Genomic DNA, 18,010 nt, shown 5'->3' with positions numbered 1-18,010 from the left:
AGCTTTTGGTGTGTAAAATGTAAAAAATGTTTAATTTTTGTTTGTTTTTCAAAATATAAAAGTATTAATGTTGTTATTAGAAATGCCAATAGTTATAAAGTTAGCAAATGTTACATCTATAGCATTAGTAAAGGTACATGTTTAGTTTTCCCCTGTCTTACATGTATTGATCTGACAAATCACAATGTTTTAACAAGAACAGAAGTGAAAACATTTAACATCTTTTTATGACATTTGTAATAAAGCTTGAAACATTGACAAAAAATATTTGAACCAGTTGTTAAATGGTTGCACAGATTGATGCTGTGGTGGCGCTGAGTGATGTTGTTTTGGGGACAAGTGATGCTGTGGCGTTCAGTGATGCTGTTGTAGCGCATAGTGATGTTGTGGTACCCCTGAGTGGTGCTGTGGTGATGCTGAGTGATAATGTGGTGGTGCTGAGTGATGCTTTTCTCTTTCTTGTAGGCAAATACATTTTTTAGAAGTCTTTTTGGGTATCCTCTTCGAATGAAAGGACCGCCTCATTCGAAGAGGATACCCAAAAAGACTTCTAAAAAATTCTCTCAAAAGAGCCTGGTGGACACCACGTGAGACATTATTGGAGAGGAAAGTTAAACCAGAATTGAAAAGATTGGTATGCGTCACAACCTTCTGCCCAGCAGCACATCAACACAAAAAACTAATAACGTCTAACTGGCACTTGCTTAAAGATCTGCATGATGATTTCACAGCCCCTCCTTTATTTGCCTACAAGAAAGAGAAAAGTGTGGCTAACCACATTGTTAGGGCAGCCCTTCCAATTGAAAAAGCTCCTACATTGAGAAGCCTGTTTGGATTACCTCCAACAACAGGACATCATAAGTGTGGTACCTGCACATGCTGCGATGAAACAATCGAAAATTCAGTCTTTACTTTTGAAAACATCCATTGGAAACATGAAATCTTTACCAACTGTAAGACCAGAAATGTGGTGTATGCAATTGTCTGCCCTTGTCCTATGTTATACATAGGGAAAACAACCCAAGAAGTGAGACAGAGAATAACACAGCATAAATCGAGAATTCGGAGAGGAGTTGAAAATGCCCCCTTAGTTAATCATTGGATGGGTAAAAATCATGACCAAACCGATTTGAAATGGACAGTTTTATCCAAAATTGACAGGGACCCAAGAGGAGGTGATTTGGATGCACGATTAAGTCAGCGAGACGCGCTGTTAATAATGAAATTCAATACTGCAATAAGGGGACTGAATGAGATTTCAGAAATATATAAACCTAGTACGTAGGAATCCTCGACTAATCTGACAGCTTTTTCTCACACAAATGTGAACTTTTAATGGAACCCGCACCTTTGCGACTACTCGCTGAATATCCACATTTATACAGAAATACGTAAGTAACTCTCACATATAACTTTGAGCTCTCAATGGCATCTGCACTCGGGCGACTAAGTGCGTAACATTTTGGTCAAGTAATACACAGGATGAATTCGGAATTTTTTCTGGGATGAAACTACACTTCCCAGAATTACCAGAGGTGAGCTGTTAAACTTACAGGAAGCAGTTCATGCGTTAATCACAACGATCGAGTTACCGAAGGAGGCGCATCAAGCCCATTGTGAGGAGCGTAACCGCCGATGGCAGCGGTAAGAGGGGAAGATTTAAGTATGGATTAGGCAGCCTGAAAGAATTGTCCGAAAAACGAGTTTTGATACATTCCGTCCTTGCCAACAGCGAACAGAATAGACCCAGGCGCTGGCGTTCTACCGGCATTGGCCACGAAGACAGCCGGGCAGTAGACTGATGGAAATCGATTTAAACAAATAGGATCCCACATAAGGAGCGGGTAAGTTCAACAACAGTTCAACAACAGTGCAGTATGTAAGAGCGAGTTTTTGAGGAACTAATAGTTGATGAATCTTGTGTCTAAAAGCAGCGTATGTATGTGTCTCTCTCTAGCTCCTCCCTGGTCTGTGTTTGGAAATACAACCTCTTTGCCATTCGGTTTTGGAGCCTTGACCCAAGAATTAAGGTAGGATGAGGTCAGCAAGATGTTGGACAGGGTGTGGCATAAGTCTCTTATTTCAGAATAGAATCTTAAAGTGATGTTTTTCTGTTTTTTTAGTGAATATATTGGTCCTGAGGAGAACCCTGGTACTTGGTGTGGTTTGAAACGCGTCGACCGACCCGGTCCCGGGTCACTTAAAACATTTCACTTACAACTGTGTTTGTAAATAGCACGAGGATTTTTTTTCTCTATCTTTGAACTCCAAAAAGAACTGTACATTGGATAAAAACGGGGTTTATTTATGTTTTATGTTTTTTCACAGTGTTGTTGACACCGGGACTAGTATGTTTATGTATGAGTAGTTGGGTATGAATGTATGGCGAAGAGTGTTTGAATTGTTAGCGTGTGTAATTGTTTGTTTAAACTAATTTTTCATTTTGTATATAAATGTATATAGTCTGTTTGTATTTCCATGCACAAAATAAGTATGTGTTAAAAATTGAATATATTAATTGAATATTTGAAAAAAAGCAATAAAAATTTACTTGTTGCAATTCTAAAAGCAGGTGTTTATGTTACATTCATAACAACCATTCTTTCAGATTAAGAGATTACTATTTAGGTTCTCAGCATTGGCAATTGTGTTGTTTGATTAATAATATTACTAATTCAGCAGACAGTACCAGTGACATACTTAAAATGTTGTTTAATAAAAATTGTATTTCATCAATAAATTGAGCTAATCTAATACAATGAAAAAACATATGAATTGAATCTGCGCCGAGATACCCACATCTGTTACATTTGGTACCTCTATTGGCTTTCCATTTCAATAACTTCGCAGGGGTGTAATACAAATCAAATATACTCATAAAATGTTGGCTTTTAAGTGATCCATTACACAAGACCAAATTTGCCAGTTCTAATGACCTAGATATATCAACATTTTTCATTCCTAATTCTTTTTGCCATTTGTTTACAAACCCTTCTAGATTATCTTCAATTCGATTTAACATTGTCTGATAAATCACCCCAATTTAGTTTTTTTTCCTACAACATTCCAAAACATCAAATTCATTAATTTTACTGGTACTTAATAGATTTTTACTCTCTAAAAAACTGTGAATTTGAAGGTATTTAAAAAAGTCCCTTTTAGTAAGTCTACATTTTTGCTGCAGATGTGCATATGAAACAAGATATTCTTCCTGGTAGAGGTCTCCTAATAAACACAGCTCGGATATTTGCCAACGCTGCATCACAAAGTCTCTAAATATTGCTGGCAGCATTGGATTGTTAAGTAGAGGTGTATAATAATATAATTCTTCGCAGCAGCGAAACCTTTTCTTAAATTGTTTCCAGATTTGGTACACCGTAGAGATGATTTTCAATTTAGTTTTTTTATAATAACTTGGTTCAATGAACCTAACTAAACATTGTCGCGCTTCTGCCCCAAGAACCATCTCATATATTGAAGGACAGATTGAATCATCTATTACAAAATCTTGGAAAATAAAATGCCCATTAATCTTAACGATACTGCCCAATAGTACAACCGAAAATTTGGCATCCCCCAGCCTCCCCTTAATCTAGGAAGTGTACACCATTTAAGGGATCTTCTAGCTCTCCTGTACCCCCACAAAAACCTGGAAATAATCCTATCTAATTTAATAAAAAAAATAGAAGGAAACAGTAACGGTATAGTACGAAAAAAGTAAAAACATTTAGGGAATATAATCATCTTCACTGCATTAGTCCGACCATATAGGGATAGATGCAGGTTATTTAACCTTTCAAGGGTCCTAGTAGTAGAGGCGAGTAGAGGATCTAAATTAAGCCCAAGTATATCGTCTACCTTAGCAGATAATTTAACTCCTAGATATACAGCTATAGATGATAAAGCCACTCCATCCGGTATCCCGGCAGTAGAGTGAATCACTTGTGTTTTTGAGATATTTAATTTGTATCCCGAAAATTTCCCAAAATCGTGTGCTAATTCTACAATTTTAGGAAGTGCAATTTTTATATCTGAAGTTACAATCGCCACGTCGTCAGCATACGCAAATATTTTATACGTTTCTTGATTCATTTTGACAGGCGGAATGCCAGTTTCTTTAATAAGTCTTTGTAGATACGGTTCTATATATAAGGCGAACAGCAAGGGGGAACAGGGACAACCTTGCCTTGTCCCCCTTGTGATCGACAGAGAAGCAGAAGTCTCATTACCCACCCTTATTACAGCTTTGGGATTAATATACATCCCTCGTATTGCTCTGATAAATTCAGCAGGAAACCCTTCCAGACCAGCACAGACCATAGGAACCCCCAGTCGACCCTGTCGAATGCCTTTTCGGCATCCAACAGGGCCACACCAACTGGGGATCCCGTGGCCTGCGCCCAGTCCAGGAGAGTGATAACTCTCCTAACATGATCTGTTGTGTCTCTTTTTTTAATAAAGCCATGTTGAATTTTAGAGACCAATTTAGGCATAATATCTTTCATTCTGTTTGCTAAGATCTTTGAAAATATCTTACTGTCTGCAGTAATAAGAGAAATTGGTCTATATGACCCTAAATCCGTGGCTTCTTTTCCTTTCTTTTGGAATACAACTATAGTCGCCAGCGACCAAGAAGCAGGAGGATGACCTTGAAATGCCTGCTGAAAAATCTTAATGAGTTCTGGTTTGAGCATATTCCGAAAGGTCCGATAAAATTCCAAAGGAATATTGTCGGGTCCCATCGCTTTGCCCGAGGCTAACCCAAGGATAGCCATTTCGATTTCTTCCCATGTGACCGGGTCTGCTAACAAAGCTTTTTCTATATCCGTGAGGGGAAGATTGTCCATATTCATTAAATAACTTGCTGCATTACTGTCGATACTAGTACCATCATTTGATTTGTTATAAAGTAATTGCTAAAATTCACGAAAAGCATTCAATATACCTAATCTAGATACTTGAGTTGTTCCTTCTAAATCAATAATTTTAGTTATGTCGTTTAAAGCAGCTTTCTGCCTTAACCTTTGCGCCAAAATTCTACCTGTTTGCTCATTCAATTCGTAACATTCCTTTTTGTATTGCTTGTGTTTAAGTGCAACCTGGTCAGTCAAAAATGAATATACGGTAGAGCGTTCACTAATCAAAAGACGTTGTGCCTCCTCAATATCCTGACCAGATTTAATGCTGTCAGCTAACTTTAATTCTGCCTGTATTATCTTCTCTAGTGCTAATTTAAACTCATTCTGTTTCTTTTTCCGATGAAAACTAGCATAACTCTTAGTTTCCCCACTTATTACAGATTTGAAAGCGTCCCAAACAGTCTGAATAGAGGCAGTTTCATTATTAAATACAAAAAATTCATAGATAATTTTAGCCATGTGAGAGAGATAGTCTTGATTTAACAGCAAATCTCTTTGAAACGACCACTGCTTATTCCAGAGTCGATCCTGTAGAATTAGCGACAATTCTAATATCATAGGGTTGTGGTCAGAAACAACCTGTGGTAAGATATCAATATTGGTTTTCTCCAGCAAAGTAGTAGAAATAAAAAAATAATCTAAATGAACGGACTTTAGGTGTGGAGCTGAAAAAAACGTGACACCGGGATCAGTAGGTCTTAATTTGTTCCACACATCTGTTAGCCCATTTCCTAATATTAGTTCCCTGAGGGCTCTAAAAGTCTTAATCTTTCGGCCTTTGTAGTTCCATGTATTCCTTATATCAAAATCTGCATCAATATGAATATTTAGGTCACCACAAAAAATGATCGGTTGAGGCCAGGTGGCCAGCTCTAAATTAATTACATTTAATGCGTCATTGTCGTCTAAATTCGGACCATATATAGAACAGACAGTATACTTCTTGCCTTCTATGACAACTTCGACTAGCCCCCATCTTCCCCATTTGTCAGCTAGAGTTCTAGTACATTTTCCAAGTTTTGGTTTCATAAGGATGGCAACTCCTCTCTTAACACCAGACTGCTTAGAGCAAATTAATAGTTTCAGACCCAATTTTTTCAGTATGTTCCGCTTATCCCAAGAGACATGCGTCTCTTGCAGGCACAATATGTCAATTTGTAGTAATTGAATTAGTTTATATAATGCCCCTACCTTCTTATAATTATTCAAACCATTAATATTTAGAGTACATATTTTAATTTTTTTATCCATTTTGCAGTTTTCATCATTAGTATTGCTAAAACATCAAAGTTCTGGTTCTTACTCGCCCATTGACATATAAATACCAAATTCAACTGTGCTGCTGAACGTTCTAAGTTAACTACCGCTGTCTTATACCCTGAAACCCACCACCCAGACCACCACCAACCCCTGGTCAGTGACCAACCCCCCACCCCCCTCCCCAACACATGAGGCTCAGGAACTCTCAGTTCCTGTAAAGTATGGAGTACCGTGTCCCCCCAACTCCGAGAACCCTGGACGGGGAAAAAAGAGAAGCCTAATATATTAGAAGGGCAACTAAAAATTAATAGGTAACAATCCTACCTGATCCATACCCTTTTATTCGATGATAATAAACGTTCAGACTCTAACTCATACTCATAGTTCATAAAGATTCTAGAAATTCCTTAGCTTTTATTTCTGATAAGAAAAATGTGGTCTGCCCTTTCCAGATGACTTTAAGTTTGGCCGGATTTTGCAGATAAACAGTGGCCCCTTTCTTCTGAAAATCAGAAATTAACTGTCTGAGATGCCAACGTTTGGCCACTGTTGCCTGACAAAAGTCCGGCCTAACCAAAAACCAGCGTTGCTTGGCTACTGCTTTTTTCTCGGGTCTGGCTAAGGCATAAATCTCTTCTATAGCGAGGAAATTATTAAAACCCACTAGGATTGCCCGGGGGTATTCAACTCCACCCTGCCGATTTTTCTTAATAGAGAAAGGGAAACAATGTGCCCTTTGTACTTCTTTCGCCCAGTCCCAGGACGTCACCTCCGGGAAAGCCTCTGTTAGTAATTCAACTACAAATTGTCTTACATTGACCCCTTCACTTTTCTCAGGAATACCTAGGAAACGTAGATTATTTCTACGGGCCTGATTTTCTAAGCCCGTTAATTTATATGAAAGATCGTCCCTATGAGCTTTAACCCCTTCGACGCTCATGACGAGCTGGGCTCGTCATGAGGTAGCCTCCTCGCACGCTCATGACGAGCCCAGCTCGTCATGTAAAGTGCACTTTACGGATTCTCAGCGTACGGGCGGAATTCCGCCCGCACGCATGCGGTTAACAGTCTCAAGTTCTTGTTTCTGAGAGATCGACTCTTCTTCCAAGGCCAAAATCCTTGCTTCAGTCTCAGTCACTCTGTCTGCTGTTTCAGTACATACTTTGATTGCTCGGCGGATAGCATTCTTCATTTTCGAGCAAGTAGCTTGAGTACGCAAATTTTCTGATTTACTCTCAGCACGATGAGCCATCATTGTTTTATATATCATAGTTAGAGTGACTTCTGTATTTGTTTCAAGAGTGTTCCCATTATCTCCAACCTCAAGACTCATTGTAGTTATGGTCCCTGTAATCCCTGTACCATCCTCCAACTCAGCATTTAACATGGTCCCACTATTCACTTTTGGATCCTCCTGATACGCATCACTGTCTTTCACCACAGCCTCTTTTTCTACGTCTTTTTACAGTCGATACATTGCTATTAGGTGATATTGATTTAGCTCTCAATGCCTCTTCAGCACCCGAACTACTTTCAGCGGTATAATCAGCCCAATCTTTACTCAAATTAGCGCTGTCATCAGAGGTATGATCTGACAAAGAGAAAAAGTTTTCCCCTACTTCTTGTAATCCGAGTGCTTCATTGCCAAAATTAATACCAATGTCAGCGTTAATAGGGATATTTGCAGTGTCAGCCTGTAGTTCTTGAATTAAGGAGCCGGGGCTGTCTACTACAACTGCAATACGTGATGTTTCATTCTGGACTTCATCTCCCATAATCCCCCTGACAACGTTCACTGTGACCTGAGTTTCTTCTAGCTGTGCCGGACTCAAAGTATCTGTAACCTCCAAACTAGATACAGTAACATGGTCAACTTCGTTTTGAATCCCTGAAAGTAGCTGTTTAGTTGTCTTTCTTTCAAATAGCAAAGTCCCTTGTTTAAAATTACGTTGCAGCACAGTCTTTTTGGAAGATTGATCACCCTTCCTACTCCCACCATTAGCAGTCTCACCTTCAGAACTTTCCGCATTTACCAGGTTCGCGGTAACCGTAGCTTGCTTCAATGGCTCCTCAGAAGTCAGTTGTTTCGTTTTACCGCCCCTGGTAGTAGCCTTCGCTTGGGGTTTAGGTGGCATTTTCTTCTTACGGGCTCCCCCGCTGCCTCGCACAACAGCTCTCTGAAAACCAGCAAAAATCGCCGGGTACCGCCACAGCGGAGTACGCCGCTGGGGAGGAGCAGATCGAACAGCATTCGTTGCTCTGTAGCAGATCACAGGTGAGGGGCGGTAGCCCGACTTTCGAATCAGTCGGCTCCCGCAACAAAAATACAGCTAACGTCCCGAAGTCCTGAAGTGCCGATTTTCACAGAAATGTGAGGTTCGATCATTGACACTTCAATCAGGCAATCCTCGGTTCTGCTCACTTTTCACTCGTTGACTGGGCTCTACTCGTCAATACAATAATCCCCTCCGGAGAACACGGAGCAGAGGGCTGAGCTGCTCACACAGCCCACGCCACGGCCGCCATCTTGCCTCGTCTTTTCCACGTGACGCATCTCTCAGATGCGTCACGTTGTTAATACCCAGCACCATGGCGCATCTTTTGTGCTGCCGCTGCGTCACAAAAGTGTCAAGACAAACACTACATCGTCTCTTACCTTGTCTTGATATGTATTCCTTGAGACGAGTTGCGGATTCGCAGAGACGCAAGGGACCAACCTCCCTAGAGACTAACCCCTACCTTGAGGAAGTATTATACACTACAAGATATTAGCTAGACAATGGGGAGGAGGGCCGGTACTGGACGTAAGTGTTCTTGCTGACGACCTGCGAAACAACAAGAACCTTGAGTTTACTCTGTACTCAATTCTTCTTGTTAATTACAACTTTCTATCTATTGTTCTCTTTCTAGACGATCAATCTTTCGCCTACCCGCGTACAGCTGTTGTCTGTCTTTCGTCCAGTTTGTCTTTCTTGTCTTGCTTGTCAGTTGAGTCGGGTGATTTTTCTGTCCCCTCTATTGTTGTCCTTTTGTTAGCGTGGTCTTTTGAAGAGAGTCACTGAAATAAACAAACAGTTGTTAAAAACCCCTTCTGACCCTTCCAGTTACAAATCCCCCCTTCTGTTTTAAATCCTTCTTTTAAGAAAAAGCTTCTCACCCCTCTTCACTTACTCAGAGTAAGAATCTGTGTCTTTTTACTTCTGTGACTTGCAATCTAAAATTAGAGGTTACACAAAGCGAGGACAAATAACAGGTATGACATTCAGAAATATCTTCTTTCTGATTACAGGGATCACCTCTTGACTTTTCTTTTACAAAACAATTCACACTCCTAAATACCTAATATAAATCACCAAGTCCAAGATTCTTGTGTATTCTCTTGATTGAATGTTCCAAAAATTGTTCTGGATACCTTTCTTGCGAAGGGCGCCTTAAACTAAAAAGAAATAACACTTATCTCTTTTGTCTTTGCAGATTCCTATGCTGAAATGAAAGTGCCGAGCTGTTAATCATTCAGGAAGATGCCGAGGATTGAAGACTGAAGTTCCCGGATCGTTATTCAGGTAAGCGGCCGTCTTTTTGAACGAGGGAGCACAACACGACCTTTCTCTGAGCAGGCGGAAGGCAAAGCGCTTTCCAGAAGGCTGGGTGCGGTTTAAATACTCGGCGGGCTGATGCGCACGCGAGAGAACTGTTTTCTAGTCTTTGTCCTGAAGCGCTTTTGCTTGAACTAAACCTAAAGAAAAATGTTTACAAGACATGTCTAAACTGAATGAAATCTCTAATCCAGCCTTTGTGATGCTTGGTCGAAATTACAATCAGAGTTACGAAGTGTACATTATAAATCAGAGCTACGAAGTGTACAAATACAGTAAGAACACACACACCCTCATGACACATTATAATGGAGTGCAGGTGCACGAGAAAGGGGTGGTTTTTTTAGGCGAATAGCGCCAAAATGACATCAGAGCTTCCAGTGGGGGCTTCATAAGGAAGGCTTCATAGGGAATCGTGACAAAAAGGTCTCGGTAGAGGGTGGCAGTGGTGAACCAGAGGGTGGCAGTGATGAACCAGAGGGTGACAGTGATGAACCAGAGGGTGGCAGGGGTGAACCAGAGGGTGACAGTGCTGAACCAGAGGGTGGCAGTGCTAAACCAGAGGGTGGCAGGAGTGAACCAGAGGGTGGCAGTGATGAACCAGATGATGGCAGGGGTGAACCAGAGGGTGGCAGTGGTGAACCGGAGGGTGGCATGGGTGAACCAGAGGGTGGCAGTGGTGAACCAGAGAGTGGCAGTGGTGAACCAGAGGGTGGCAGTGCTGAACCAGAGGGTGACAGTGGTTAACCAGAGGGTGGCAGTGGTGAACCAGAGGTGCTGTGATGAACCAGAGGGTGGCAGTCGTGAACCAGAGGGTGGCAGTGCTGAACCAGAGGGTGGCAGGGGTGAACCAGAGAGTGGCAGTGCTGAACCAGAGGGTGGCAGTGGTGAACCAGAGGGTGGCAGGGGTGAACCAGAGGGTGGCAGGGGTGAACAAGAGGGAGGCAGTGGTGAACCAGAGGGTGGCAGTGATGAACCAGAGGGTGGCAGTGGTGAACCAGAGGGTGCTGTGCCCATACACGACCGCATGGGTAACTTCGCCATGCAAGCGGCCCGCAAACACTCAAAAAGCCCCGCGAACACGCAAAAAACCCCACGAACACGCAAAAAAACAAAAATCCGCAAATTCGCACAAATTCACGGATTTTGCGGATTGCGAATTCGATTTCGCGCGAAGTCGCGGAACGCGAATTCGCAAATTTTGCCCATACTTAGTTACAATATCAGGAATAGGAATAATATTAGGAAACCTGACAGGTATCAGGATACTGATAGACATTCCTCTCAATACTTTCAGGGCTCGATGAAAACCTCAGAGAGAGAAGAATGGTCAGAACACAAAGAAGAGCATAGAAAGGCCAGAGACAAGCAGCACGCTCAAGACTATACTTCCAAAAAAAAGACAAGCCAAAATCAAAACCTCAATTTAAGAAAAAGAAAGTTGCAGGTCTGAAGATCAGACATGCCCAGAATACTGAGGACGCAGCTTCTGAACGGGGAATGGGCTCTGACGATGCTAGACAGTGCGGCAGAAGTAAAAATAGCTCGCCAGAACCTGATGGAATTTCTGGTGACAGCGGACATGAATGATTACATCACGGTGACAACACCAGACATAAGGGTCCCACATAAGTTAAACAAAATAACACTCCAAATGGAGGGGGACAAGCACAGGAAAAGTTAAGGGTCTCTTTTGAGAAAATCTGTCATCTGGGTATGACATCCTATAGCAGAACAAGATTGGCCGCCAGCATTCGTTATGTAATGCCCTAGGGGGGAAAGCGTAACTTTTCCAGCATTCTCTGACCTCGTTCCCATACATCTTAAACATGCATATGCACAGGAGTGGGCAGTAGCCCTAGCTTCAGCATTGTATAAAAATCATGCAGGGTGGGATTAGGATTCAACCCACCATGCAATCCCGTTAAAAGTTTCAATAAATGCTCAGAGGCAATACCCTATAAAGCAAGAAGCTAAAAAACAGGCCAGGGAGATCTTCGATCAACTTGAATACCAAGGGTTGATCGAAAATGGCATCTCACCAATTAACAATCCTTTGTTTCCAGTATTAAAACCAGATAATTCATATTGTCTACTTTTAGATTACAGACATTTATACACTTGCACAAAGACATTCGCTGTCCAAAAATGCACACAGTGCCGCATTAATAAATAAACATTGTGCGGAAAAAATACAAAACTACACTTGATATCTCAAATGGATTTTTCTGCCTAAATATAGAGCCTGAAAGCAGGTATTTGACCGCATTCTCAGGATTGGGGTCCCACGGACAATTTTGTCTTCTCCCTTCAGAGGTATAAGAACAGCCCCGGGGTATTTTCGGCAAGGGTAACTAAGTTACTCCAAAAATTTGATGAGGAAGCATTGTCCTATGTGGATGATATTTATCTAACAGATGATGACTTAAAGAGGCACTTGACCAGGGTGAGCAGCATTATTATGGGATTCACCTCTGAGGGCTACAAATCTAACATTAAAAAATCAAAAATTGGCCATCTCTGCATCCTATTTTTAGGATATGAGCTTTCAAGTGAAGGGAAAAGCCTGGCAGCTAACTTTTTAGAAAGGTGTGCGCTGCTCCAACCTCCAGAACATTAAAAAACTTACAATCAATACTAGGATTTCTAAATTTTGGCAGAACGTAAATTTTGGATTATGCAGAAAGAGTAAAACCTTTCTAAGACTTAATAAAACCTGACTTTTCAGTTAAACATTGAACACAGGAACATTCCAATATCCTACGTTCATTACAAGAAGACATGATTGCTTCCAAACACTTACAGACACGCATAAACGTACGCAACTTGGTGATCCGTGTACTAGCGGGTCAATGCGGGTACACTTACTTAACCTTCAATGAAGGAGAAATGGTACCAATCGCATACAAATCACACCTGTACACAAACGCGGAAATGCGTGTCACTTCAACAGAAAAATCCTGATAGCAGTTCAGACCGCTGTAGCAAGAGAAATAGCACTAGTTCAGGGGAAACGCATAATCGTCGTCACCCCGGTACCAGCCTTAGAGGCTGTTACAAAGGCTAGCATTCCAAATGCAAAAGCTTTACATCCAAGATGGATACAATGGGCTAATTCACTTACTGCAACAGATGTTGAATACAGATTTGATCCAAGTTTAAAAACTCAAGCATCCCTGCAATACGAACATGAATAACCTCTACCAAATGAACTATTGCCTCTAGATCAGTATAAATATATTATTTACACTGAAGGATCTGCTCAACCGGCCACAGGGTGTACGCAACAATACAGTGCAGCATGTGCTATCATTAAAGGTCTCATGCAGGATGGGAAATTCTATCCAAGTTGCACTAAAACGCAATCTCTAGGAGACTGCACAGCTCAATTGGCAGAACTAAAAGCACTTATACTGGCACTTGTAAATACAGATCACAAATTCCCCACACTAATTGTGTGTGATTCCTTTTACTGTGTACAGTCGTACAATGAGTACTTACACCAATGGGAACTAAACGGGTTTAAAGATGCGAAAGGGGGGGGCGTGGCCTGACTGGTAATGGCGTAAGACGTGTGACACGGGAGCTCCGGCCTGCCACCAGCATTATCAGCGTTATTTAAGCGGTCCAACGGCTGTGGGGGGGCTAGATCGATCCCCCAGTCAGGTGGACATTTCTGGGAGCATACATCAGGCTCCAGTGAACCTCGGCACGGGGAAGAAGCGGCAGTACCTGGCGGCGAGTGGATGTCCCTGGTGCGGCCCGGATGCCATCTTGTAAGTCTGGGGCCATTTGGTGTCTGGCGTAGATCGGAGCCCCCTGGACCCTGCTGGCGAGAGGGACAACGAGGTGACGGGGCGGAGGCGGCATCCAGGTAGAGCGGGTGCTGATCGGACCCTGACTTGCCCGAATAGAGGTGGAGGCGGCGCGGACTGGCTGTCCCGGGCGGCGTATTTGGCTGACGCTGCCGGGGAGATGCAGTGGAGCCGGGTGCTGGGGTGATGAGCCGTGGTGCTGGGCTGTTCCCTGTCAGCCCCGGAGAGCGGTCTGCTTGAGGTGCGGGATACGGCGGCAGAGACAGAAGACCACGGGAGACCTGGCCTGCGATCTGGGGAGCTTTGGCGGGCCTATCGGCGCACCCGCCTTCCTCGGCTCCTGTGACACGGAGGCGGCCCGCCATTTTGCTCGGGCGGACGCGGCTGCCCTGTGGTGAGGAGGCCTATCTGTGGGAGTTGTGTGTCAGCTAAGGAGTCTGGGACACGCCTGGTGTGGTGCGGTGAGTGGAGAGCTGGGGCCCCCTAAGTGACTATTCCCCGCTTTAAGCCTGCGAGCACCGGTGCTGTGTGGCGCCCACCCGCCATCCTACGACCCTGCCTTGCTGCTGGAGTGGGGGGGCCTGAGCGGAGTGTGAGGGGCCCCCGCCTGGGTCTGCAGCACACTGGGCTGATTGGGACGCTGAAGCAGGGGCTGGCATCCCTCTTGATTGGCGAGCTCGGGCCCCGCAGAGACTCTCCCCCGCTTGGAGGTCACCGGTGCTGTTTTTGGCGCCCGCCCGCCATTTTGAGATCCTTCCTGGCTGTTGGTGTGGGGGGGCCTGAGCGGAGTGTGGGTGGCCCCTAGCTGTCTGGTTCTGTAGCATACCGGGACAGCCTGTGACTCTGACGCAGGGGCTGCCATCCCCATTGGTTGGTGTGTCTGGATGCCGGTACAGCCGGAGGGGGGGAGGAACACTGTGAGCAGGCCCTACGTTGGGAGGCCCGGTACTTGCCTTGGGTGGCCTGACTGTGGGCTGGGGTCAGTGACTGGCCCGACTGCGGCTGGGGGAGGCGGAAGCTGCAGCCCTGGACTCCTGTGCATAGCGTGCTGGGCCTGGCGCTGCGCTGAGAGCGGAGCGGATCCTGGCCGTGCGGTGGTCCCCTTGAGAACGGTGTCTCTGCGGCCCTCCTGTTGGCGGTGTGCAGTGGGACACCTGGCACATTAACGTTGAGGCCTTGGTGCTGTCGGTGTAGCCCTGGGTGGGAGACTCCTGAGTGGGCCGGGGCTGGAATAGGAGGGCCTGGCCCTGCCTGCAGTCCCATCTTCTGCGACTTCCTTTGCTGTGGGGGTGAACTGATGCCTTGGTTCCCCACCCAACAACGACTGTGTATTGAGGACTCTCATCTGGGGTCTACCAGATGAGATGGGCCCCGCATGTGCTGCTTCTAGCTGGTGGGGCCTTGGCCGGCTTGGGGTCTCCGTGGATTGTGTTTTTGGCCTCTCAGCACTGCTGTCTTTTCTGGTGGGTACTGTGGTGGGCTGGTGGTGTCCGGGGAGGCGGCCCTGCTGCGGAGTGCATCGGGCCCAGGGATGACGCGCTCTAAGGGGGGCAAGGATGCATCGGGGGCAATCTCCAAAGATACCTCTATGGCAGCTATATGGGGCTAGGCGGCTTCAAAGACCCCGATTGACTCTGACCCGGCGCCAGGGGGAGACTCGCTACCGGTCACGCAGGCGTTTATGACCTCTTTTATGGCGGACCTGAAGATGGGGATAAGCTCCCTGCGCACTGAAGTGCACTCTTGTATCAGGGAGCTGAGGAAGGAGGTGACGGATCTGGGAGACCGAGTTGATAACCTCGAGAGGACCGTGGACACTCGCACGGAAGAGCAGGAGCAGATATGGCAGCGCCTGGCCGTCCTTGAAGAACAGAACATCGAACCACAAGTAAAACAAGAAGACTTGGAAAATCGGAGCCATAGAAACAACCTCCGCATCCGGGGGGTTCCAATTGGAGCGGAGGGGAAGGACGCCCTCACCTACGTGGCGCGGCTCTTGCACGAGGTCTGGTGGGATGAGGATGCCTCGCCGCCAACTCTGGATCGGGCTCATCGGGTGTCGGGCCCGGCTGGGCGCCCGGGGGTCCTGCCGGACATCCTCACCAGGGTTCACTTCTTTGTGGAGAAGGAAGCCATACTTAAGGCGGCGTGTGCCAAGCCAGACCTCACATACGAAGGTCACCGGATTCAGATCTTCCAGGATTTGGCACCCAACACGCTGCGGAGGCGGCGAGCTTTCAAACCCATCACCGAAAAACTGCGAAGTCTGGAAATCCCTTACCAATGGGGGCATCCTTTTGCGCTCATCTTTACATGGGAGACCAAGCGCAGGGTGGTGCGCTCATACAGGGAAGCGGCCCAGGTGCTCTGAATGCCGTCCTCGCCGCCGGCCAGCCCCTCGAGACCCCACATCGCGACGAGGATCCCTGCACTGCCGGACTGGTCCATGGTGCGACATCGACGCAGGTCCCCACCCATGGATGAACAGGCAGCGTCACAGGTGAAGCAGGACATCATAGAGCATATCAGATCCCTGGAGGGTGATGCGGCTGGCCCTACGCAACAACTGAAGACTCCGTGATTGACTTCTTTGTGGGTGCATTAGGTCCATCATGGGGGTTAGAGGTAGTCTCCCCTTTCTCTCAGGGGGGTATGAGAGCTCATCCCCAGCCATCCTATGTGCCACTCACTTGCATTGTTGGGGGGGGCGGGGCTCCTGTAATGGTTTAGTTGGTTGTGGGGCACTACCCCTCTTTCTGGCTGTCCTGGTGGGAATGACATCTCAGGGATTATCTGGCCCTAGGGTATAGGATGTCCCGAACCTGGAACAGGATTGTATGGCCCTGTTGGCCGCTCTTGGATCCTTCTTTTCTGCTCCTACTCCCTTGTCTCTCTCTGGCCTCTTCTTTCTGTTCTATTCTGTCCTGTGGATGTGTCGGGTGGGGGCCTATGCGGCTGCGCTGCGCTGTGCATGGGGGGAAGGAGGAGGCCCTTATCATCTGCATGTTCCCTTCGGGGCGTGCTGGGGGGTTGCTGCGTGAGCTGGTCTGGGATTCACCATGACTGGGGATTTACCCCGCCCATTGAAAATCTTGACGCTTAATGTCAAGGGCCTAAACTCCCCCAATAAACGGAGACAGATATGGCACTACCTGCTCCGGCACAGCCCTGACATCATATTTCTCCAGGAGACTCACCTCTTGCAAACTGATGAGCGTCGCATGGCACACCCTCGATACCCCCTTCAATTCTGGGCTGCAGCGGATACCAAGACAGCAGGTGTGGCAATACTGTGTAGAAGTGGCATCAGCCGGGGGAGGCTACGCTCTTCAGGAGTGGGGATGGGCGCTTCCTTAGGGCCTCAGTGGAGGCTGGGCGACGCAAATTTACATTGTGTAATGTATAGGCGCCCAACCAGATGCAGGACAGATACCTCCTGTCTCTTTTAAGGGACCATGTGCCGCAGGGCGACTCGGTTATACTGGGGGGAGATTTTATTCTAGTATGGGACCCTAATAAAGACTGTAGTGCGTCTTCCTTTAGCGGGGTGGGGACTATGTCACTAGCTCTGCGCAATCTGGTCACGGACCTGGGTTTGCTGGACGTGTGGAGGTACCATTCTCCTGAGCTGCGGGACTACTCGTATTACTCCCCTGTACATCACTCATATTCCCGTATAGATTATCTATTTGACTCTCACACTCTGATACGGGACATGATGGGGGCATCTATGTCTGACATCTCGCTCTCGGATCAAGTGCATGTCGAGCTGCTCCTGCAGGACCCGGCCGCTTGCCCCACCCGTGAAGCGCGGTGGCGCCTGTCGCCGAATATTCTTCGGGATCCGGACGATGTTGACAGTCTGCGGACTGCCATTGACTCTTACTTCGCTCACAATGACCTCCCGGAGACACCCTTCCCGGTGGTGTGGGATGCCTTCAAGGCTACGATTCGTGGTCACATTACCTCCCTGGTGATTGCGCGGGCGCGTGAGGCTCGGCTACTTGAAACTAGTCTTACAGAAAATATCAAAGCAGCTGCAAAACGGGACCAAGATAGCTCCTCCCTGGCGTCACGGCGGTGGCTTACTAATCTACGGGGTCAGCTGAGAATCCTGCACACGAACAGGGCTGAAAAGGCATTGTTGGTGCTGAAGCAGCGGTACTTTGAGGGGGGAGACAAGGTGGGTGGGTTAGGGTCTAAGGGCGCGGACAGCCAAGAACCATATTGCGAACATTCAGCTGTCGGACGGGGCGAGGGTCACCTCGGAGAAGGATAATTGCGAGGCGTTCCGGGCTTGTTACACTGCACTGTACAAGGCGGTTTCACCATCCTCGGACCTGGTGGCGGATGTCTTGAGTCGCCTTCCGTGGTCGTCGTTACACCCTCACCATGCAAAGACCCTGAAGGTCTCTATCAC

The sequence above is a fragment of the Lissotriton helveticus genome, chromosome 5_1 (genome assembly GCF_964261635.1).
Source record: "Lissotriton helveticus chromosome 5_1, aLisHel1.1, whole genome shotgun sequence".
NCBI lineage: Eukaryota > Metazoa > Chordata > Amphibia > Caudata > Salamandridae > Lissotriton > Lissotriton helveticus.
Note: the sequence above shows the minus strand (reverse complement) of the source record.